Source organism: Cherax quadricarinatus, chromosome 31 (genome assembly GCF_038502225.1).
Source record: "Cherax quadricarinatus isolate ZL_2023a chromosome 31, ASM3850222v1, whole genome shotgun sequence".
NCBI lineage: Eukaryota > Metazoa > Arthropoda > Malacostraca > Decapoda > Parastacidae > Cherax > Cherax quadricarinatus.
In genome coordinates this window covers 3688394-3713842 of record NC_091322.1, presented here as the reverse complement: position 1 = coordinate 3713842, position 25449 = coordinate 3688394, and the positions used below count along the sequence as shown (strand labels likewise).

The following is a 25449-nucleotide window of genomic DNA, read 5'->3' as shown; positions in this document are numbered from 1 at the left end:
AGAGACAGTCCTGTCAGAATGCAAAACGTTTAACAGGCTTCCATTTTGCAGTGATATGATTGGACAGTAGTACCTCACTGGATGTTTACTGGCTATTATCAACCTACTAACTAGACTTTTTTTTTTTTTTTTTTAATTTTAATACTGGATGGTGAACAGACCATTCATGAGAGTGATGCATACCCACCGTTATCTTTCGCACATCCTGTGTGAGACGTTCAAGCTTCACAGAGTACCGTTCAATATTCTGTACGGTGCACAGTGCCTGGTGGTATATCCCAGAAGAGTGCCAATTACTCGAGACTTCCCACCTGTGACCGCGAGGTGCTTGGCCCTGCCACACACCTTTCCAATACTTTGTGAATCCCAATATCGATAGAAGGACACTCAATGCTCAACACGCTAACGGGGAGATTCTGCCCTGATGTTGGGTAGGATCCTTTGGAAAATGACGCGTTGCTGGCCATTTGGGTACGCTGGGCCTTCCCGGTCTAGGCACATTCGAAACATGGGGAATATTATGATTATTGCTCACAGTGGAATAATGATCCAATTGGGCACAATGGAATTAATAAGTGGAGTACCACAAATTTCAGTGTTGGCCGCAATTCCAGTTTTTGATAAATATAAATGACTTAGAGGAGAATCGATACTCATGTATCGATTTTTAATGAAAAAGAATGAGGACGTGAGAGGATATTGCTACGCTAGAGAATGACATAAAATAAAAAAAGGTACCAGCGTTATCAAAGAAGTGGCTACTAAAATTCTACAGATTATAATGATAATTATAATAATGATTATAATAATAATGCAAGGTCGTAAAGATTGAAGAGGGAAAGAGAACCTGTGAGAGAAAATACTGGGAAATAATTCCAAATATCGTCAAAGTGAAAAGATGATTATTCCCCTCCCCCGAGGTACATATTAACCACACCACATCGTCACCGTATGCAGAAGTGGCTAGTTTATAAGCTAGTTTTAGGAACCAAAACAAAGAATCCTTTAAACCATTATACAGGAAATATTCTGCGCCAGCATGAAATCCACATCTGATCAAGCACGTTCAGAGGCTCGAGAAAGTCGGTAGGTTCGCAACCAAACTAGCTGAGGAAATGGAGAGGCTATAGAAACTCAACCTAACTACCTCAGAGAAGAGAAAACCCAAGGAAGACATGATCACGACGTTAAAGTTATTCAGAGGCATTGTCAGAGGGGATTGTGAGAGACTGACGTGAGGGAAAGAGGGTTAAACATGAAACCTAACCAAAGAGATGTTAGAAGTAGTTTATCAGCCTTCGGGCTATAAAAAATGTAGAATGAACTACAAGATATGGTCCTAAGAAATTGCATACACAACTTCAAGACTAAATATGACAGGGGCCAAGAAGCTAGGACTCACGCTGATTGATTGTGATGATGATTTCAGGATTAGAGACCAAAGGATTTACACGCCACAGTGCATTCTATGACCCGTATAAGTTCAGCACTTGGCATGAATATAAGAATGCACTATTCGTTTTCTTGTCACGGGCTTACTTTATTTACCTGTCAGTGGCTAAGTCTGTGTGTGTGTGAGTGTGTGAGAAACACACAACAGCAGTGGTATGGGCCGCGAAGGCGGTGGCGTTGGCTGTGTGGGCATTAGTGGTGGTGTGGGCAGTGGTGGTGGCGTGGGCATTGGCGGTAGTGTGGGCGGTCGTGATAGTGGTGGTGGTAGCGGTGATAATGCTTGCGGTAATGGGGGAGGTTGTGGTGGCTGAGCAAGTGGTGGTGGTTGTGATGGCAGTTGTGCTGGAGTGATCGTCGTGATGCTGGAAGTGCTATGGTGATACCGAAAAGGTGTAGGTAAGAGACACGTATGCACTGATGAAGACATTTGTTAATGGAACGTTTCACCCCAAGTGGTTTCTTGCGGCGAAACTTTGCCTTAATAAATAACTTAATCAGTAAAATCGTGTCTTTCACCTGATCGTCGTGAAGATGGTAGTAGTGGCAGTGTTAGTGATGACGACAGCAGTGGTGATATCAGTGGTTGTGATAATTGTGAAGCGGTGTTGCTATGGTGGTGACAGTGGAGGTGGTAGTCTGTTGTGGGTGTTGGTGGTGGGGAGTGAGACTGGAGTGATCCAGGTGAGCGTGGCTGTGTGTGATATTGATGCTACACTGTGTCAAGATCCATCCCATCATTGATTCTCCGGTTTCACCATGTTTTCCTCCACTTTCCTGGTCCGGCAGCTGTGTGTTGGTAGGTACTACTTGCATGAACCTAGCAGTTGAGTGTTGGGAGGTAAGCACTACTTGCATGAACCTGGCAGTTGAGTGTTGGGAGGTAGGTACTACTTGCATGAACCTAGCAGTTGAGTGTTGGGAGGTAAGCACTACTTGCATGAACCTAGCAGTTGAGTGTTGGGAGGTAAGCACTACTTGCATGAACCTGGCAGTTGAGTGTTGGGAGGTAAGCACTACTTGCATGAACCTAGCAGTTGAGTGTTGGGAGGTAAGCACTACTTGCATGAACCTAGCAGTTGAGTGTTGGGAGGTAAGCACTACTTGCATGAACCTGGCAGTTGAGTGTTGGGAGGTAAGCACTACTTGCATGAACCTAGCAGTTGAGTGTTGGGAGGTAAGCACTACTTGCATGAACCTGGCAGTTGAGTGTTGGGAGGTAGGTACTACTTGCATGGTGCTTGTAGATGAGTGTAGGGAGGTTAGTACTACTTGCATGATGCTGGCAGTTGAGTGTTGGGAGGTAGGTACTACTTGCATGGTGCTGGTAGTTGAGTGTAGGGAGGTAAGTACTACTTGCATGATGCTGGTAGTTGAGTGTTGGGAGGTAGGTACTACTTGCATGGTGCTGGTAGTTGAGTGTAGGGAGGTTAGTACTACTTGCATGATGCTGGTAGTTGAGTGTTGGGAGGTAGGTACTACTTGCATGGTGCTGGTAGTTGAGTGTAGGGAGGTTATTACTACTTGCATGATGCTGGTAGTTGAGTGTTGGGAGGTAGGTACTACTTGCATGGTGCTGGTAGTTGAGTGTAGGGAGGTTAGTACTACTTGCATGATGCTGGTAGTTGAGTGTTGGGAGGTAAGTACTACTTGCATGGTGCTGGTAGTTGAGTGTAGGGAGGTAGGTACTACTTAAATAACAAAAAAGGCACAATACCGTGACTGGAACCATACACAAATAACCCGCACATAGAAGAGAGGAGCTTACGACGACGTTTCGGTCCGAATTGGACCATTTCCTGCCTACATATATCCGTCCTGCTCTACTTCTCGTTAGTGTGACTTTGTAAATGGTCCAAGTCGGACCGAAACGTCGTCGTAAACTCCTCTCTTCTATGTACGGGTTATTTAGGTACTACTTGCATGGTGCTGGTAGTTGAGTGAAGGGAGGTAGATACTACTTGCATGGTGCTGGTAGTTGAGTGTTAGGAGGTAGGTACTACTTGCATGATCCTGGTAACTGTATGTTGGGAGATTATACTTACATGGTCCCATCAGCTGTGTGTTTGAAGGTACAGCTTGCATGGTCTCATCAACTGTGTGTTCATAGGTACAACTTGCATGGTCTCATCAGCTGTTTGTTGGGATTTGCAACTTACACGATCCTGACAGCTGTGTTGGGAAGTACAACTTGCATGATTCTGACAGCTGTGTGTTAGGAGGTACAACATGCATGGACCCACTAGCTGTGTGTTGAGTGGTACAACTTCCATTGTACCATCAGCTGTAGTTTGGGTGATATGACTTGCATAATCCCGGCAGCAGTGTGTTATGAGATATAATCCTGGATGCTTCACGCGTCTAATCACCTGGTTACTGTTCAGCGTGGGAATCAGGCACGATTCTAAATGTTATTTTAAGAGGAAAATCCGCTAGAAAATTTTTTCCTGTGCTCTAGCTTTAACAGTTCAAGATAAAACTTTTATATTAGATATATAATGCAAGACAATCCACGGGGGGGGGTGGAAATCTTGTCTTGCATTGTTAAGAGCGCCTGTCTGCGATTGTTTTGCATTAGACATATAAATATTTATCTTTCATCTCCAATATTTGAGCTGAATTGAAAAAAATACTGGGGAGGTACGTTGGTAGATAGAAACCATGCAAGATGGTGTGCGTCCAGAGTAGAAGGGTAGACAGTTTTGGCATATGACCAGTTAATAAGATAGCTGTGATCTTTAACTTGATAGAGAAGAGCATTGTTAGTGTCGGCAAGGCTAACACTTCTTTTGTGCCCTTTAAGTCTGTCAGAGAGTGGCCAGTTTCTCCAAAGTATTGGAGAGGACAAGAGGAACATGAAATGGAGTAGACAACGAAACATCAGTGGCAAGAGAGGTACAACCTAGAATGTTATTAGTTTGGGGAAAAGTACATTTGATGTCTAAAGAACGGAGGGTGTTAAGATTTTGGAGACTGGAAATATAGGAAAGGCAAAGAACAGGTGATTTCACAGGTATGCTCTTCTCTCTGGCTTCACTATTTAGACGATGTCTCTGCTATTAGTCTCTTCCAACCATTTTTTGATGCCCTTAACAATCTTGCTCCTTCCATCAAGTTCAAAGACGAATGAGAGTCTTACTCTTTTCCTAGACGCGCATGTCCATCACTCCGCCACAGGCTTTTCTTTTTTCCGTTTATCACAAGTCAGTGCACAATGGCATGTGTATTCACTACTTTTCTTACCATGCTCCTTCTGTCAAGAAAAGTTTTCTCGTTTCTCTCTCAGTGACCTTCAGGTCACTCAGTTATTGGACTCTGACATTTCCACTCTTCACAGCTGGCTACCCCTCCATTTTCAAAACTCTGCATACTCACATGCTAAACGGACTTTCTTCTCTGCCATACGCTGTTCTCCAGTGAAATTTCTCGTTCTTTGTCTTCTCTATATTTCCAGTCTCCTAAATATTAACCACATCCTCCGTGTTTTAGACATCAGATTTACTTTTCGCGTTGCCAATAAGTATCCTTCGTAATGATATAGTTCATACCTCTCCTCCTGCCAGTGATGCTTCCGGGGTTTCCTTCATTTCCTGCTCCGCTTGTTCTCTCTAATACATTGGAGAAACTGGCCGCTCTCTTTCTGACAGATTTAAAGGGAACACAAAAAGAGTTAGTCTTGCCGACACTAACAGTTCATATTTCTGTCACGATGGTGTTCCAAGGACACAGATGAAAAAATGTGGGGGCGCATTTCTGGCGAAGATGTGACACACACCACTTCCTGGAATCATCGGACAACGAGAGAAGTGAAACCAGCCGGACCAGTAAGATAGATATGGATTGGGAATGCTCATCCCAACCACAGAAATACTGGATGACAAAGGTTGGCAGGAGGTACAATCACCGAAGTCCAAGAGGTGACGCAGTGTTTCCTTGCCTCAGATCGGGCAAACCAAACCATCCGCAGGCAACAAATTCAAGTTGATCAACAAGGGACACCACGACTCCCGGTATGTTGCTGTAATTCACCTCGAGAGAAAGCGCGGCTTGAAGATATCAGTCTCTCTAAATCTGAAAGGAGAGTTTATTCGCACTCCCCGAAACATAGTCTTATGATATACTGCAGAAGGTGAACAACCTCGAATCATCAATTGTTCTTACAGAGATAAAATTCATAGAACGGGTAACAAAAGGCGTACTAATGCGCTGTGCTCTAGACATGACTCTCGGTGCAATCCATAGTAACCAAAATATCCTGAAAGTTGAGCGGCTCCGAACTAAGAAGGACGGCAACGTATCAACGAGGCAGATCTTGATCCATCACACAGGCCCTTTCCCAACTCAACTGGCTCTAGGTGCTGCAGGTGGCAAAGGTACAACCACCCTCAGCGCCCTATGTTAATTTAAGGAAACATGCGGCATCTGCAGCGGGTCTCACCCGACCAAGGATTGCTTTGGGTAAACTGAGGAGAGGAGAGGCTACAGAACCTCGGTGGTGTCTGAACTACAGCAAGAAGCCCAGAGAGGCTCAGCAGGGTCAAGGCAACTTGGAAAACTTCCAGTTATCCAGCCTTCAACATCAAGTAGAGCCCCACCACTGAGCAACAGCTTCGTCCAGAGGAGGCTGCAGTATCATGGAACAAAGGACCCCACAACAACAGCCAGCAGGATCCATGCTGAAGCAGACTACCGCCAGCGCGTCTACCTTACTCCACAACAGTCGCCAGTAAAGATCATTGTAGCCCAAGGAAACAAAGCAAGCCATGCCGTATTACCCATGAGCCATCAAATGATGTCGAAAATCACGTCCTTCACTGAGGTCATATTCGACCTAACAGACTAGGTAGAAAACAGAGATATTCAGAACTATTGTGAAGATCTTCTTGAATATGTGCATGATGGACAAAGCAGAGTCCATGCTTTTATTTGCAAATATACCAGACCACCCAACACAGGACCCAGAGACAGTCATGGGGGACCTGATAGCCTCAGTTCACTGCAGTACATTTTTTTTTTGTGCTGGACTGCACAAGGACTGCAGCAAGACCCTGAACACGCGGCCACAGAACAGCTGAGTTAGATCGACATCTCCACAACTAAAGACGTCATATGTATCAACCTCAGATTCTCGGAGACGTCTTCGAGATCCTCGGACGGGCCATCTTAGGATTTAGACCCTTGTCAAGGACGTAGCTCCTGATGACTCAGTCAATCAACCCTTGTCGCTTCTTTATGACTCGTTAATGGTCCAAGTCCGACCGAAACGTCGTCGTAAGTTTCGGTCTCCTATGGGCAGGTGATTTTGTAATGTATAGTAACGTATAACAATGCAGTATTACATATAGCTTTAGTTTGGGGTGTATTAACCACTTACGTAAAATGATTCCATATGGTAAAAGATCAGTTGATATTGATTAGATGGGTTTTTGAGCTGACTACTGTTTCCTTAATATTCTGTAACATTCGGTAAACCTCTGAAGTACCTACCTTTCCTTACCCCGGAAGGGTATGAGGAGACGGGGGGTAGGTGTTGGGGTCGGAGGTGGCCCTCACTCTATGACATGGGTTACCATTGATACTTTCTACCTTGCCTTGGACAATTTCACCTCCTGTCTGTTGCTGTCTTGCAACATTGCTTAGCTCCTAACGACGCACAAGGGTGCGAAAGATCTAGAGCTAAAGATTTCCATATCCACGTGGCTTGTTCTGCATTCATGTGTATGTATGTATGTATGTATGTATATGTATATGTATATATATATGTATATATATATATATATATATATATATATATATATATATATATATATATATATATATATACATGTTGGTTTAGAAAGACACGTAAGCAAACACTATGACATATTTATTAGAAAACGTTTCGATCCTGGGACCTTGATCACCGAAACGTTTTCTAATATGTCAGTGTTTGCTTACGTGTCTTTCTAAACCAACTTGTCGGTATTTATTACCAAGGTTTATACCATATATATACATACATACATACACACACACACACATACATACATACATACATACATACATACATACATACATACATACATACATACATGTATATATATATATATATATATATATATATATATATATATATATATATATATATATATATATATATATATATATATATATATATATATATATATATATATATATGTCGTGCCGAATATGTAAAACTGGTCAATTAGCAAGAACTCATTTAAAATTAAGTCCTTTCTAAAATTTTCTCTTATACGTTTCAAGATATATTTTTTTCATTAATGTTGATGTAAAAAATTTTAATTTTACACCAAAAGAATCTTAGAAAACTTACCTAACCTTATTATAACAAGAACAATTTATTTTAGCCTAACCCAACCAAATATATTTTAGATTTGTTTACAATAATTTAATACTAAACAAACACAGTGAAATATATTTTTCTCATTAGGTTCAGAATGATTTTGGCGAAATTATTACATACACAAATTTTCGCTTGTCCTATATGGCAAGATGAGCGTTGCTATTTAAGCCAAGATGGCAAGTTCTGCCTATTCGGCACGACATATATCTATATATATATATATATATATATATATATATATATATATATATATATATATATATATATATATATATATATATATATCTGTGTGTGTGTGTGTGTGTTTGTTTGTTATGTGTGTGTAGTTGAACGGTATTGCTACCCAAAATATGTCTTAAGGTAGATGGAACGACATAGGTAGGAACTAAACAAGGAAGTACTATGTATTGTCATGTGTGTACGAAACGGAAGCCTGCTTTTGTCTTGCATTTTGGGAGAATTCCTGATCTTCTAGATAGCGGACATAATCTTCCAAACGTCTACTTACACTAAGTATACATTTTCCTTCATATGTTTTTATGGTGCTCAGTCTTGCAATATTTCCGCTACTGTTTACCGGGCTTGATCTGAGACCTGGCCGTGGCGGCGATAATTCCCAGAAAAATAAACAACAGCTTAGTGTGGTGTGTTGTGGTGAGAGTAAGTATATTTTCAGTGTGTGTGTGTGTGTGTGTGTGTGTGTGTGTGTGTATGTGTGTGTGTGTGTGTGTGTGTGTGTGTGTGTGTGTGTGTGTGTGTGTGTGTGTGTGTGTGTGTGTGTGTGTAAGGATCAGTGCAAATTGTGGGTGTAGATGTGAGTATCCTTTGTGTTTTGTGTGTGTGTGACGATGTTTCCAGGGTGTGGTCTGGATGTGTAAGGATGAATCCAGGGTGTGGTGTGAGTGTGTAAGGATTAATCAAGGGTGTGGTGTAGGCGTGTACGTCCAGGGTGTTACGTAGATGTGTAAGAATGTGTCCAAGGTGTGGTGTATTTGTGTAAGGATGTGTCCAAGGTGTGGTGTAATTGTGTAAGGATGTGTCTAGGATACGGTATAGGTGTGTAAAGATATATCTAGGGTGTGATGTGGGTTTACAAGAATACATCCAGGATATCGTGTGTGTAAAAATGCGCCCAAGGTGTGGTGTGAGAGCGTAAGGATCTATCTAGGGTGTGGTATGAGTGCGCAAGGATGTATCCAGTGGGTGGTGTGAGGGTGTAAGGATGTATTTAGGGTGTGGTGTGAGTGCATAAGGATGTATCCAGGGTGGGATGTGAGAGTGTAAGGATGTATCCAGAGTGTGGTGTGAGGGTGTAAAGATGTATCCAGGGTGTTGTGTGAGAGTGTAAGGATGCTGATCCTCGTTGCCAAGGTGACCGACTAAAGCTAACGTATCCACCATTTACAGAAACAACAATCAACACAAACAAATCTTTGAACAAAGGTTTCGGGAGAACCTTTTATCTTTGACCGATTATAATGTACATTGTGTACGTCGCTGTCGTCTATCGTGTGACGATATTTTTTCCCTTCAGGTGTGATGTCGATATTACCCCTACAACTGTGTGTTGATATTATCACTGCAACTGTGTGTCGATATTATCACTACAACTGTGTGTCGATGTTACCCCTACAACTGTGTCGATATTACCCCTACAACTGTGTGTCGATATTACCCCTACAACTGTGTGTCGATATTTCCCCTACAACTGTGTGTCGATATTACCCTTACAACTGTGTGTCGATATTACCCCTACAACTGTGTGCCGATATTACCCTTACAACTGTTTGTCGATATTTCCCCTACAACTGTATGTCGATATTACCCGTACAACGTTGTGTCGATATTACCCGTGCAACTGTGTGTCGATATTACCCCTACAATTCTCTGTCGATATTACCCCAAGTGTGTGTCGATATTACCCCTACAACTGTTTGTCGATATTACCCCTACAACTTTGTGTCGATATTACCACTACAACTGTGTGATGATATCTCTACAACTGTGTGCCGATATTACCCCGACAACTATATGTTGGTATTATCCCTACAACTGTGTCGAAATTACACTTACAACTGTGTCGATATTACCCCTACAACTGTGTGTCGATATTTCCCCTACAACTGTGTCGATATTACCCGTACAACTTTGTGTCGATATTACCCCTACAACTGTATGATGATATCCCTACAAGTGTGTGCCGATATTACCCCTACAACTATATGTTGATATTATCCCTACAACTGTGTCGAAATTACACCTACAACTGTGTCGATATTACCCCTTCACCTATGTGTTGATATTATCCCTACAACTGCCGATATTACCCCTACAACTGTGTGTCGATATTAAACCCCCTACAGCTGAGTGTCGATATTATCCCTACAGCTGTGTGTTAATATTACATCTACAGCTGTTTAAATATTATCCCTACAACTGTGTGTCGATATTATTCCCACGTATGTGTGTCATATTTAGATAAAGGTAAAGAGGTTTTTGTGGCATTTATGTATTTGGAAAAGGCGTATGACAGGATAGATAGGAGCAGTGTGGCAGATGTTGGATATGTATGGTGTAGGAGGTAGGTTACTGAATGCAGTGAAGAGTTTTTACGAGGATAGTGAGGCTCAGGTTAAAGTATGTAGGAGAGAGGGAGATTATTTCCCAGTGGGAGTGGTCACAGTTGCTCTTTGCTAATGACTCTGAGATTTTGGGAGATTCTGAAGAGAAGTTGCAGAGGTTGGTGGATGAGTTAGGTAGGGTATGTAAAAGAAGAAAAAAAGGGAATATAGGAAAGAGGAAGGTGATGAGGATAAAATTAGGTAACGAAAGATTGATATATTGGAGGGAGAGAGTATGGAGGAGGTGAATGTATTCAGATATTTAGGAGTGGACGTGTCAGCAGATGGGTCTGTGAAAAATAAGGTGAATGATAGAATTGATGAGGGGGGGGGGAAAGGTAAGTAGTGCACTTAAGAGTCTGTGGACACAAAGAACTTTGTCCATGGAAGCAAAGAGGGAAATGTATGAGAGTATAGTTAAACCAACCATGTGGATGTGAAACATGGATGGTGAATGTTGCAACTAGGAGAAGGCTGGAGGCAGTGGAGATGTCATGTCTGAGGGTAATGTGTGGTGTGAATATAAAGCAGAGAATTCGTAGTTTGGAAACTAGGAGATGCGGGATTACCAAAACCATTATCCAAAGGGGTGAAGAGGGGTTGTTGAGGTGGTTCAGACATGTAGAGTGGTTGGAACTTTTGTGGGAAAAGCCTTGATAGCAACAAAGAAGACTCATTATAGGAATGAACTGAGGATAACCCCACTAAGGAAGAATTTGCTGGAGCTCTCATATAACAAGATTCTTGTGGTCTTACTCACTGTTTTCAAAAGATGTAGTTTCGACTTAAGTCGAGACTTAACACTCGTTAACAACACTCGCATATATTTTTGTTTACTGTTAAAATTGAGGAACAAGAATATCGACTGTGTATAGTTGATTGATGTTGGTAGCTGTAAGTCTGTATGGTGGACACCCAGTACACGATGCTGCCAGGTAATTATACCCTATTGTTAGGGGGCGGTACCCAAGCCATCATTTAATTACTGGTGTGTGTGTGTGTGTGTGTGTGTGTGTGTGTGTGTGTGTGTGTGTGTGTGTGTGTGTGTGTGTGTGTGTGTGTGTGTGTGTGTGCGCGTGTGTGTGCGTGTGTGTGTGTGTGTGTGTGTGTGTGTGTGTGTGTGTGTGTGTGTGTGTGTGTGTGTGTGTGTGTGTGTGTACGTTAGTTACCATTCTGTGCTAGGCACATGTCGATTAGACACTTGGCCTTTTTTTTTTTTTTTTTTTTTTTTTTTTTTTTTTTTTTTTTTTTTTTTTTTTTTTTGTGTGTGTAGTACCATTCTGTGTGTGTCGATTGTGTGTGTGTGTGTGTGTGTGTGTGTGTGTGTGTGTGTGTACTCACCTAGTTGAGGTTGCAGGGGTCGAGTCCGAGCTCCTGGCCCCGCCTCTTCACTGATCGCTACTAGGTCACTCTCCCTGAACCGTGAGCTTTATCATACCTCTGCTTAAAGCTATGTATGGATCCTGCCTCCACTACACATCGCTTCCCAAACTATTCCACTTACTGACTACTCTGTGGCTGAAAAAATACTTCCTAACATCCCTGTGATTCATCTGTGTCTTCAACTTCCAACTGTGTCCAATCTCTGGAACATCCTGTCTTTGTCCACCTTGCCAATTCCCCTCAGTATTTTGTACGTCGTTATCATGTCCCCCCTATCTCTCCTGTCCTCCAGTGTCGTCAGGTTGATTTCCCTTAACCTCTCCTCGTAGGACATACCTCTTAGCTCTGGGACTCGTGCGTGTGTGTGCGTGCGTGCGTGCGTGTGTGTGTGTGTGTGTGTGTGTGTGTGTGTGTGTGTGTGCGTGCGTGCGTGCGTGCGTGTGCGCGCGTGTGTGTGTGTGTGTGTGTGTGTGTGTGTGTGTGTGTGTGTGTGTGTGTGTGTACGTGCGTGTGTGTGTGTGCGTGTATATGTGTGTGTGTGTGTGTGTGTGTGTGTGTGTGTATGAGTGAGTGAGAGTGAATTAAAAAAGCTGTGTATATTTATTATTAGGTGAGGCAAAGTAGTGATTTACTGTGTCATATACTCTCATGTGAGTGTTGTGTGATTAACTTATTTTAGAAAAGAACAGGCTTCCATTCCACTCCTCCCACGTTGGACCAGGCTCTCCACTCCTCCCACGGTGGACCAGCCCTTCACCCCACTCTTTCCTCGATGGACCAAACCTACCCCGACTCCTTCCACGATGGACCAGGCCTACCCGTCCACTTCCTTCTCCCACGGTGTGTCTAGCCTTCCTCCCGCTCCTTCCTTCCACGTTCCAACATTCTCATTTGAGAAAATCAGTTATTGATAAGAATGAGAGCATTTATGTAACTCATATCACCTTTTCCATTTTTTTCTTTAAAATATATTTTCTCATTTTAGGTTAAAGTTAATTCAGGATAAATCGAGGAAAGCTGGATTAAGATTGATTACATAAACGTTTAAAAAAGAACTTGTATTTAACCAAAAATAAGCAAAGTAGAAAAACCACTCCGTGTTACGTCTGGCAACGAGGTGGCTGAGGAAAAATAGGAAACGTGGAATGGTTGACGTTTATCACCGCTGGTGCGAGAATGTGCTTCAAGACTGGCCAGTCATCCCTCCACTTCCCTTCCTCCCAAGATGGGACTAGACTTCAATGAGCCTAACTTTCCTATCTTTTCTTCTTTTCATTTCCCCTTCTCCGTTCTCCCACTCCCTCCTGCAATCTTCTCCCACTCCCTGTTCCCCTACTTTGGTCCTAGCCTCGCAGTAATGCCTGTCAGTAATGCTACTACAGACCTTGCAACATTGCAAGGTCTGTCATTAGCAGAGTTGCAGCATTACAAGAGTTGTGTTATTAGCAGTATTGCATCATTGCAATAATTGTGTCATTGATAATTGAGTAGTAAGGCTGCTTTATGTTGCAACAACAACTGACAATGAGGTGCCACCGTTGATACTGTGAGGTGCCACCATTGGCATTGAGGTGCCACCATTGACACTGTGAGTTGCAGTTAACACACATATGCCACCATTAACACTAAGGTAAATCTGTTGATTCTGTCGTGAGGTGCCACACTGACGCTGTGACGTGCCCCACTATTCTCATTGCTAGGTGCCATTATTGGCACTAAATTAAAAGTGTTGACACTGGTGTAAGGTGCCACCACTATTATTGAAAGGTCTACCGTTGATACAGGCAATGAAGTGCCAACTTTATTTTTTCTCCATATAGCATTTTGTGTTCCTTTCTCGGTTAAATGTGTTCATTCAGTATGGTGAGAGAGAGAGAGAGAGAGAGAGAGAGAGAGAGAGACTGGAAAATTAAAAAATAGAGATGGGAAGAGAAACAATGGTAAATGTCAAAAGCAGTGGTAGACGATGTCAGCAGCAGTGGTAGACAATGTCAGCAGCAGTGGTAGACAATGTCAGCACAGTGGTAGACAATGTCAACAGCAGTGGTGAACAGCAGGAGCAGTGGTAGTCAGCAGCAGCAGTGGTAAACATCAGCAAAAATAGTTGTAAATAACAGCAATTTCAGTGATAGACATCAGCAGTAGTGATCAACAGTGTGAGAAATAGTGGTAGGCATCGTCAGCAGCAGTAGTAGACAGCAACAGGGGTAGATATTAGCAGTAGCAGTGGTAGACAGCAACAGCAGTGGTCCTCAGCGTGAGCTATTGAGAGAGACAGACAGAGATTTCCCTGCTTGACCGTCTCAGAAAAAAAAATTGACATTGTACTAGTTTCTGCAGCCAACCAGGGTGTTTGTCGAGTTAGACAAGGAAGGATAATATTAGACAGCTCCTTCCGACAGTTGTAAGGGTCAGTTGATTTATGGGACGGAGAGAATGAGGAGACAGATAGAAGGGGACTTAATCCTTTTATGCAGAGAGAGAGAGAGAGAGAGAGAGAGAGAGAACAACACTACTTTTTCTAACCTTCTTCCTCTCTCCATCCCTCTTCTGTAGAAGCGTTGTGTTTGCATTTTCAACTGGCAATCAGCATAAAAATCGCTCACCAGTTCTCGTCGCCAACTGCGTCTCCATCAGGGATACCGCCTCTCTACCTACCGTGTATATGTGTGTGTGTGTGTGTGTGTTTGGGTGTGTATTATTACCATTATCTATTTGTAATTACCTATTTTTAGCTACAAGATAAGAGCTGTGTTCGTGGTGCCCCGTCTTCAATAATATATATATATATATATATATATATATATATATATATATATATATATATATATATATATATATATATATATGTGTGATGAATGGTTTGAAAAACCGACAAGTTGAAGATTGAGACACTTATGCAGCATATGGGAATCTTTATTCAGGAAACGTTTCGCCACACAGTGGCTTCATCAGTCCAATACAAAGAGGAAGGCGTAAGGAGAGGAGGAGAATGAGGTAATCAGTCCCTCAACCTGGAGTCGATGTGTTCAGTCCATCAATCTTGTAGAATGTACAGCATAGGGCCGTAGACGTGGCTTATATACTGTAGTGAGGTGAGGTGAAGCAGGCGGAGGCGGGGTCATAGTGGTACCATCCACTAGTCGAAGTAGGTCTTCGTCCAAAGGTTGAACAAGTGTTGAAGAATTCTTTGTAACAAGATCCCATGATGCTGCAGTGTCTGACAGTTGTGATGAATGGTTTGAAAAACCATATGCTGCATAAGTGTCTCAATCTTCATATATATATATATATATATATATATATATATATATATATATATATATATATATATATATATATATATATATATATATATATATATATATATATATATATGCAATAAGATCACAGTAAACAGGTGATTTCAAAATATGCAAAACAACCACTATTCTTTCAGAGTGGTTGTTTTGCATATATATATATATATATATATATATATATATATATATATATATATATATATATACATACACACACACACACACACACACATATATATATATATATATATATATATATATATATATATATATATATATATATATATATATATATATATATCTATATATATATATATATATATACGTACCAAAACACAAAAACATACCATGAAAGATTGTATATATATATATATATATATATATATATATATATATATATATATATATATATATATATATATATATATATATATATATATATATATATATATATGTATATATATATATATATATATATATATATATATATATATATATATATATATATATATATATATGTATATATGCACACTGAGGTTTTAATGGTGCTGCATCCTTTACGCTTAACACGTCCCTCAGCAGTGTAGAAAGACGCTGGTATAAACCTTGGTAATAAATACCGACAAGTTGGTTTAGAAAGACACGTAAGCAAACACTATAACATATTTATTAGAAAACGTTTCGGTCCTGGGACCTTGATCACTTCTAACATACAGAGGTAGAAAGACATTATATATATAGGCGGAGAGTGAGATGTGACGCACGTGACCTGAGGAATGTCATAAGAACATAAGAATGGAGGAACACTGTAGAAGGCCTACTGGCCCATGCGAGGCAGGTCCTTATCAAAACAACCTCTGCCTATGATGAGGACCAGTAGACGATGAAATCATGTGACTCCTGTGTTGTTGGGTTGGTGCTGCTTAAGTATCATGTATGCCAATGTTTTTGAAATTTTGTAGTTTCCAGTGTTGCGTTCTATAGTGTCGGTGACGGTGATTAGTGAGGCTTCTAGGCACCGTCGGCGTCTGAGGTCTGGTTCGGTGAGAACGAGTTGTGCCTCGTTCCAGTTCATCAAATGCCCCGTGGAGTCTCTGTGGAGGACACAGGCGTACCTTACATCGTCTCTGTTAGAGGCATTTCGATGCTCATTCAGGCGGACTGCAAGATCTCTGCCTGTCTCGCCTACATATTTCTTGGGACAGAACCCACAGGGGATAGTGTAGACGCCTGCTGTAGAAGTTAGAGGTGTGGGGCTGCGTTTAGTAGTGAGGTCTTTGATAGAGGATGTGTTTATGGTGGAAACGTTGATGTTACTCATAGCAAGTGCCCGGCGAGTATTCGTGGCAACATCGCCACATGGGAGTACTATGAACTGTTTAGGGGGCTGTTCCATGGGCGGTTTGTTGAGGATAGCTTGTGCCTTGAGTCTGCAATCTCGGATGAAGAAAGATGGGAACTGAAGACGTGTAAAGGCTTGTGTTATGTAAGTGCATTCTTCTTCTAGAAAACAAGGGCTGGAGATGCGAAGAGCTCTCAAGAAGAAGCCAATGAGGACTCCTCTCTTAGTGCGGGTATCTTGGTGTGAATAAAAGTGTATAAGATCGTCCTTGTTGGTAGGTTTTCTATACACTTTGAAGAGAAGTTTGTCACTGTCGGGAGATCTGCACAGTAGAACGTCGAGGAAAGGAAGTTTGCCATCATTTTCGAGTTCAAGTGTAAACTTTATTGATGGTTCAACTGCATTGATCTTGTTGAGAAGGGCCTGGATATTGAGACGTCTTGGATAGAAAACCAATATATCATCAACGTTGTCAGCATAGTTGCTGATCCCTGTATTCCCTGTATTATATAGCATAGCATATTAGTATCCTCCATGTGCTTTAGACACGAGATCCCTCGTAGGCCTTTGGCTTGGAGTGACGTCATGGGCATACACATGGGCAGTGATCCCTTTGTCCCGCCCTCACTCAGCGGCAGACCGTCTAGGCGTAAACAGGCTAGGTAACTGTGGCTCCATCTCCCATCTCAGTCTGACAATATATCTACCATCCTACAAGTGTGTCTACTTTCAACCTGTGATATCTCCATTCAAGAACCCTTACGATAAATGGTGACAGCGGTGAGCCTGTAATTCTGACGATTACAGCGATTTCTGGAGATAAAGTTGTCGACCAGCAAGACGGCCATTTCGTGTTACCAGTAGGCCTACCGAGGTTCACCCCATCCAGCTACCTCAAGCCAGCTACTCTACCAGCTTCTACATTATTCACTGGTCAGTCTCTTTGTATTAGTGTTTCCTGCTTTTTTGCATTACTCCCGAGGGGTTGACCCGAGTTTGCAAAATAAGCCAGCTTCCAGTCTGTGGTGGGGGAGTCAGAACACCCGAGTCCAGTCCAGCCTAGCCTACTCCATCCAATTATTTTGCCTGCCAAGCCAGCTTCCACCCCTGCTGTGCTCATCGTGTGAAGTTATCAAGCTATTCTGTGTGAAGGGTTAAGATAAGCCAGCTAGCAACTAACCCAGGTGTCTTACCCCAGTACTCAGGCAAGCCACGTGACTAGTCTTCATCGCTTGTGATTCAAGTTCCAAGCATTCTGAGTGCTCCTTGTCATCCTTGTGGTGTTGTAGTATTTCGTGGGTTTCTCCTAAGCCAGCCGGCTTAGAATTATCTTCGCGGCAGTGTGGGTTTTCTCAGTGAGGCTTACGACGTTCAACCCATAAGCCCAGCCACTCACGATCACGTGTGTCGCACCATTGCCGGTCTCAGACGCCTCGCTCAGCCTTTACCCACAAACCCAACTACAGTCGGCCATTACAACTCACCTACCTCATCAGTGTTTTGGTGCTCTGCTAAGGGTTGTAGCACCATATTTTAAGGACCACATAGGGGGTCAAGAGCTAGAGTGTGGCGCGCCATCTTTAAAAGCCTCCTGTGTGTTGTCTCTCGCCGATTTAAGCGCAATTCTACGATCATCTGTGCAGAGGACAGCAGCAAGACGATATAAACAATCCATCAATCTCATTTTTTCAAGTGTTACAGCTATAATATTTTTTTTTTAGAGACATTTGCGAGTGTTGAGACATTTCTTTTGTGTTCCCAGTGAATTTTTCTCTTAGTGACATTCAGTGACTCTTGATCAGACTCAGTGTTTATCATGTACCGATTGCATAAATTTCTTTTAATCTCCTTAATTCAGTGTTAATTTTCGTGCATTATTTTATATCTGTTGTGTTGTGTTTCTTTTTATACACACTTGAAGTAAGTACTTAGTGTTTCCTTTGTTGTGTGTGCAACATATGAGCAGTATAGAACTTGTGTTTAAACTTCAGAATTCCAGTGAATTAACTCAGTAAATTTTTCACCTCATATTCTGCATCACAACTCAGTGTTGTCTGTTATTTTTTTTTCTTCCTAGCAATTGTGTATTTTTGTTTGTTCCCTGTGTGTTGAACATTCTTGTGTTCATATTTTTCCATTCAGCCAGTGTTTAATTTGTCTTATTTCCACAGACAATAGTGCCATTTTTAAAGCTCCAGCAAGAAATCTGTTTACAAAATTTTTTTAAAAACATCAAGTTTCATTGCAAGAAAATTCTAGTACTGAGTTTATGTTGATGTTTTGTGCTCTGCATCACTGTAAGTGTTGTATTTCTTTTTGTTGTGTGTTTTAGCACCTATTATTTTTCATATTTTATTGAACAAATTCACTCTTAGTGCAATTTTTAAGTTCTCCTTCTAAAGTAAATTGTTCTTTTGCTTGTTGTTTAAGTGCAGTTAAGAGTTAAAGTGTTCATTCCTTGATATATTTCTTTTCTTGTGTGTTATAATTTTAATTATTGCACACAGACTCATTTTGCAATAATTCTTGTGCAAATATTGTGTTGCTATTAAAGTTTTTCTTGCAGAAAATTTTATGCAGTGTTGTGCAATACAGTTTCTTACAGTGCAGTTTCTTATGCTCTGTTCTGTGCATAGTATTTTATTCTGTCTGTCATTTTAATTTTTATTTCAGTGAATTGTGTGTTTGTTTTAATTTTTGCACAAGTTTATTGAGTCCATTTTATTATTTTATTGTGTATTTTCCTTGTTGCATTGAAAGTAAAGACAACTCACTGTGCCATTTATTCAATTTAAAGTAAAAGTTGAGCATATTAGATTTGAGCAAAGTACAAGCTCTCTTGATTTTCAGTGTTTGCTAAGTTGCATATTCTTCTTGTGTGAGTTCTTTGCTTACTGTGTAACTTGTCAATTTTTAATTACTTATGCAGAATAGTTAAGCATTTTCTTCCATTTAAGCTTATTGTGTCATTCTCTCCACTTTTCTTGACTTATGCCCTTCAGTATTTTCACTGAGAAGATGTCCCAGTCATTTTTGAATGTTCACTTAGTGTATCATTCCAGTCAAAGTCAATATGAATCAGTCCACAGTACCAACATTCCCTTACTGACTGAAAGACAATACCTAGCCCTTGAGCAATGTGTTTGTTCTCACAGCTTGTATCTGAGATTTGTTAAAGTGCTGCGAAATGTGAAGTTCAGATTAAGTTCCTATAGATCCGTGAATTACTTATTAACGTAGCCGAGCGGTCAGGCACTAGTAATTCTGTCACTCCCATCTGTGTTCCACCTATACCTTCAGACTTGCAGGATAGTGTTCCGTTGCCTCAAGTGTCCGGGGACACTCAGACTGCCTTGAGTGCACAGCCTATCCCTGCAATGACTGCTAGTTCGAGTAGTAGTTTCTCCACAGGGGATGCCTTGTCAGAAAACGATTACTTGCAACTAGTAATGCCATCTCTTGTTGATGTGACATGCTGTCTGCAGAAAGACGTCTCTGTTACAGCAAGTGTTCTCACTAGAGTGTCTGTTGTTGTTCCTTGTGTTTCAGATGGTGATCCCATCCTAGTTGACAGTAATCAGTGCATTGTAAGAAGTTATTTCTCGAGTAACTTTCACATGTTAACGTTTGTAAGTGTAGTTTCTTTATAGCTGATACCTCGTGTCACTGTGTGCGACTCAGATTGAATATCAGCATTGTTCACCATGTTCATTTCTTTTCTCCTGTGCTTGCAGTTGAGATAGTAGATTCGTTCTCCCTTGCTCATATTGCGTGTTATAGCGTTAATTTTTTTCAACCGGGGGGAGTCATCCACTCCACCGAGTTTGTTCTTTCCTCCAGTAAGGAAGAACTGTTACCTTTATTCCAGAACAAACAGCCTACTGGAAGGTTAGCCAGATGGTCCTTGACTATCCAAGAGTTCAATCCCACTTTTGAAAATTTACCTGGCAAGTCAAATGTAGTCGCAGATGCTTTATCGCGACACGTTAGTGTAGTTACTGCAGATCCTCCATTTGCTGTTGAGGATGTCAAAAATGCCCAAAGAACCGATCCCTTGTGTTCTGGTGTGATTCGATTCCTGCTCCAGGAAGAGCTTATTCTTACTGTGAAGCCACCAGTACCCATTAGTGACTTTGTAATGAGCCAAGAATTACTGTATCGAATAGTCGAGTTGAGTACTCCTAGCAGACGAGTTAGTAATTCCACAGTCACTAGTGATTGTAGTTGTATCTTTTGTAGATACTCGTTCAGATCTCTCAGTCAAGGCATGTGTTAGCCATTGCAGAGGAATTCAATCCTCCCAGAGATGATAACCATTCTGCATACGTAAACCTTACCCTCGCAGAATTGGGTTTAAATGTACATAGTCTGTATAATTAGATGTCCGAGATGAATGAAAGTGTCAACTGTGTGTTTATTATTAGCTGATCAGTTTGTCAGAAATTTTCGTGTTCACGTTCCCTCCGTATTCTGAGAATTAACAGTCTAGATTTGTGTGCACCGAATCTGCCTTTCTGTTAAACACTTCTTTGTATATATTTATTCTTCCTCAGAATCCGTAGAGTGCATGAATACAGATCGATCGATCAATTCCATCCATATTGTATAATGAATTGTTCTTATAGTTTGTAATGCATTATGTTAACACCCTCTATGTAATGTCCATTATGATACCATCCATTAGTTCTAAGATATATATATGAATTTGTTATTGTATAGAATCAGCCCAGATCCGCCTGCCTGTTCAGCCTATAGATAGTAGTGTATGTCGGGACGACATACGTAACATGACCGAGCTGTCAGCATAGTTGCTGATCCCTGTATTCCCTGTATTATATAGCATAGCATATTAGTATCCTCCATGTGCTTTAGACACGAGATCCCTCGTAGGCCTTTGGCTTGGAGTGACGTCATGGGCATACACATGGGCAGTGATCCCTTTGTCCCGCCCTCACTCAGCGGCAGACCGTCTAGGCGTAAACAGGCTAGGTAACTGTGGCTCCATCTCCCATCTCAGTCTGACAATATATCTACCATCCTACAAGTGTGTCTACTTTCAACCTGTGATATCTCCATTCAAGAACCCTTACGATAACGTATCTTAGCCAGGTAACGGTGTTGGGAATGAGGGTGCTGAATTTCTCTGTCTCCAAGTTTTCCATGAAGAGGTTGGCAAGCACAGCACTGAGCGGGCTGCCCATTGCCATCCCAAAGCATTGTTTGTAACAGTTGTCCTGATACTTGAAGAAGTTGAAATTAACACACAGTTCCACTAGATCGATGAAATCTAGAAGAGGTAAAGGGAGGTCGTGGTTTTCAGTGAGCCTCTGTCTCAGAATGTTGATTGCAGCGTCAGTAGGAACGTTGGTAAAGAGGGCTGTGACATCGAAGGAAGCCATGCTTTTGTTTTTGACATTCAGGTTGGAAATTCGGGAGAGAAGGTCACCTGAATGTTTGAGGTGGGCTTGACTGATAGTGCCCAGAAGCGCTGAAAGGTATTTGGCAAGGTGGCCGGCCTATCACTTCGGGCATAGGGAGTGCACCACACAGACTAGCCGGCCACCTTGCCAAATACCTTTCAGCGCTTCTGGGCACTATCAGTCAAGCCCACCTCAAACATTCAGGTGACCTTCTCTCCCGAATTTCCAACCTGAATGTCAAAAACAAAAGCATGGCTTCCTTCGATGTCACAGCCCTCTTTACCAACGTTCCTACTGACGCTGCAATCAACATTCTGAGACAGAGGCTCACTGAAAACCACGACCTCCCTTTACCTCTTCTAGATTTCATCGATCTAGTGGAACTGTGTTAATTTCAACTTCTTCAAGTATCAGGACAACTGTTACAAACAATGCTTTGGGATGGCAATGGGCAGCCCGCTCAGTGCTGTGCTTGCCAACCTCTTCATGGAAAACTTGGAGACAGAGAAATTCAGCACCCTCATTCCCAACACCGTTACCTGGCTAAGATACGTTGATGATATATTGGTTTTCTATCCAAGACGTCTCAATATCCAGGCCCTTCTCAACAAGATCAATGCAGTTGAACCATCAATAAAGTTTACACTTGAACTCGAAAATGATGGCAAACTTCCTTTCCTCGACGTTCTACTGTGCAGATCTCCCGACAGTGACAAACTTCTCTTCAAAGTGTATAGAAAACCTACCAACAAGGACGATCTTATACACTTTTATTCACACCAAGATACCCGCACTAAGAGAGGAGTCCTCATTGGCTTCTTCTTGAGAGCTCTTCGCATCTCCAGCCCTTGTTTTCTAGAAGAAGAATGCACTTACATAACACAAGCCTTTACACGTCTTCAGTTCCCATCTTTCTTCATCCGAGATTGCAGACTCAAGGCACAAGCTATCCTCAACAAACCGCCCATGGAACAGCCCCCTAAACAGTTCATAGTACTCCCATGTGGCGATGTTGCCACGAATACTCGCCGGGCACTTGCTATGAGTAACATCAACGTTTCCACCATAAACACATCCTCTATCAAAGACCTCACTACTAAACGCAGCCCCACACCTCTAACTTCTACAGCAGGCGTCTACACTATCCCCTGTGGGTTCTGTCCCAAGAAATATGTAGGCGAGACAGGCAGAGATCTTGCAGTCCGCCTGAATGAGCATCGAAATGCCTCTAACAGAGACGATGTAAGGTACGCCTGTGTCCTCCACAGAGACTCCACGGGGCATTTGATGAACTGGAACGAGGCACAACTCGTTCTCACCGAACCAGACCTCAGACGCCGACGGTGCCTAGAAGCCTCACTAATCACCGTCACCGACACTATAGAACGCAACACTGGAAACTACAAAATTTCAAAAACATTGGCATACATGATACTTAAGCAGCACCAACCCAACAACACAGGAGTCACATGATTTCATCGTCTACTGGTCCTCATCATAGGCAGAGGTTGTTTTGATAAGGACCTGCCTCGCATGGGCCAGTAGGCCTTCTACAGTGTTCCTCCATTCTTATGTTCTTATGACATTCCTCAGGTCACGTGCGTCACATCTCACTCTCCGCCTATATATATAATGTCTTTCTACCTCTGTATGTTAGAAGTGATCAAGGTCCCAGGACCGAAACGTTTTCTAATAAATATGTTATAGTGTTTGCTTACGTGTCTTTCTAAACCAGAAAGACGCTGCACCCAGTTTCTCACTGAACGCTCACACACACACCAACATTCTCCACTATTTCTTTCGTCTGGTGTACAGCCATGTGAAGCCCTATGATTTGGGATATAGTTTCAGGCGTTAGACTTCCTTTTACCCATAATCAAACATATATAGCCCCAAAAGCAAAGGGAACACCGGATAGGAGATGGGGCAGATGAAAGAAAAAAGTGCAACACTTCCTCTCAGCACGGCAGCCACGTGAGCACTGAGGAGTCACTGTGGAGTGTGGTGGTAGGCCGTGATGTCATGCTAACGGCTGCTACCCAACTTAATGCACTGACGAAAAAGACCCCTGTGTATGGGTATTTTCGTCACGGCATTATGCCGGGGCGCTCACCCGGCCTAATACCATGACTAGCTCTGTATATATATATATATATATATATATATATATATATATATATATATATATATATATATATATATATATATATATATACACATACACACACACATGTGGTCACTCCATCAATCTTGAAAAGAATACAGAATATCTGCAGAGAAGTAGCTTATATACCGTAGGCAGGAGAGGTGCGGCAGTCGTAGGTAGTGTCACACTTGACCAATGTGGAAGTAGGTCGTGCCCAAGGGTTAGGCAAGCGAAGAATTCCCAAGTATTAAGATCCTAAGAAGTTGCAGTGTCAGACAGAATTGTAGATGAATGGTTCAGAGAACCGACACGTTGATAAATTAGACACATGTGCAACTCTTGGGTATCTTTATTGAGGAAACGTTTTGCCACACAGTGGCTTCATCAGTCCATACAAAGGAGAATGGTGAATAACAGGAGGAGTTTGAGATAATCATTCCCTCAGCCTTGAGTCGATGTGATCAGTCCATCAATCTTGAAAAGAACACAGTATATCTGCGGATAAGTAGCTCATATACCCTAGGCAGGAGAGGTGCAGCGTTCGTAGGTGGTGTCACATTTGACCAATGTGTCTAATTTATCAACGTGTTGGTTCTCTGAACCATTCATCTACAATCCTGTCTGACACTGCAACTTCTTGGGATCTTAATACTTGGGAATTCTTCGCTTGCCTAACCCATGGGCACGACCTACTTCACTTCCACTTCGTTTAAAATTCTTTTGTGAACACACTGAAACCGTCAGTTTAACGCTGTACACATTTCCTCTCCAGTGATTTTGTGCCTTTAACATTTAATATTTGTTTTACGAACTTCAATAAAAGAATTGGTTCTACCTTGACCTTATGTACTATTTCCTGTTCAATGTTTCTACTTTACTCTCTCCTTACATTTGTATATTCATTTCGGGCTTGCTTGAATCAAGTTTCTTGATTGCCCCCTTTTCCTATAGTCATTCCAAACCCTTCCATTAACCCAGACATTATTTTGTTTGCTATTCTTTATCTAGAATAAGTTGTTAATTTCCATTTTCATATGTACTTCAGAACTCTTCCTGCAAGCAATGAACCAGACTAGAAATTTTAAGAAGTAAAGTACTTAACAGATGTTTGCTTCTTGAGTACCACCAATATTGTTTACAGTATTTACAAATACCTTTGTCAGACAGCATAATCTGAGTTGGTTACGAGAGAGAGAGAAGGGGAGCAAGAATGAGTATTCTGTCTATAGTTTATACACCCATATAGAGGACCGAATTCTAGTATAAGGCTGTGTCTGGTTACAAGGTAAGCCGGCTTACAGCTCATTATTCCCCCTTCCCCCTTCCCCACTCTCGTTGACCCTTACAAATGGTAGTAATCATGTAGTGTGAGCGTGGGCCCCTACATTCACATCAGCAGTAAGCTCCATGCTTTAAGCTGAT

General features: G+C 41.7%; 1 protein-coding gene across 1 annotated transcript in view; it reads left to right on the top strand.

The window, feature by feature from the left end:
* The first annotated feature begins 1630 nt into the window (after positions 1–1630).
* Positions 1631–25449, top strand: part of LOC128699181 (uncharacterized) — a 1354363-nt gene continuing 1330544 nt past the window's right edge. Inside the window, exon 1 of the mRNA XM_070090158.1 lies at positions 1631–2252. The gene's annotated coding sequence lies outside the window, so the exon portion shown is untranslated. The remainder of the gene's footprint in view (positions 2253–25449) is intronic.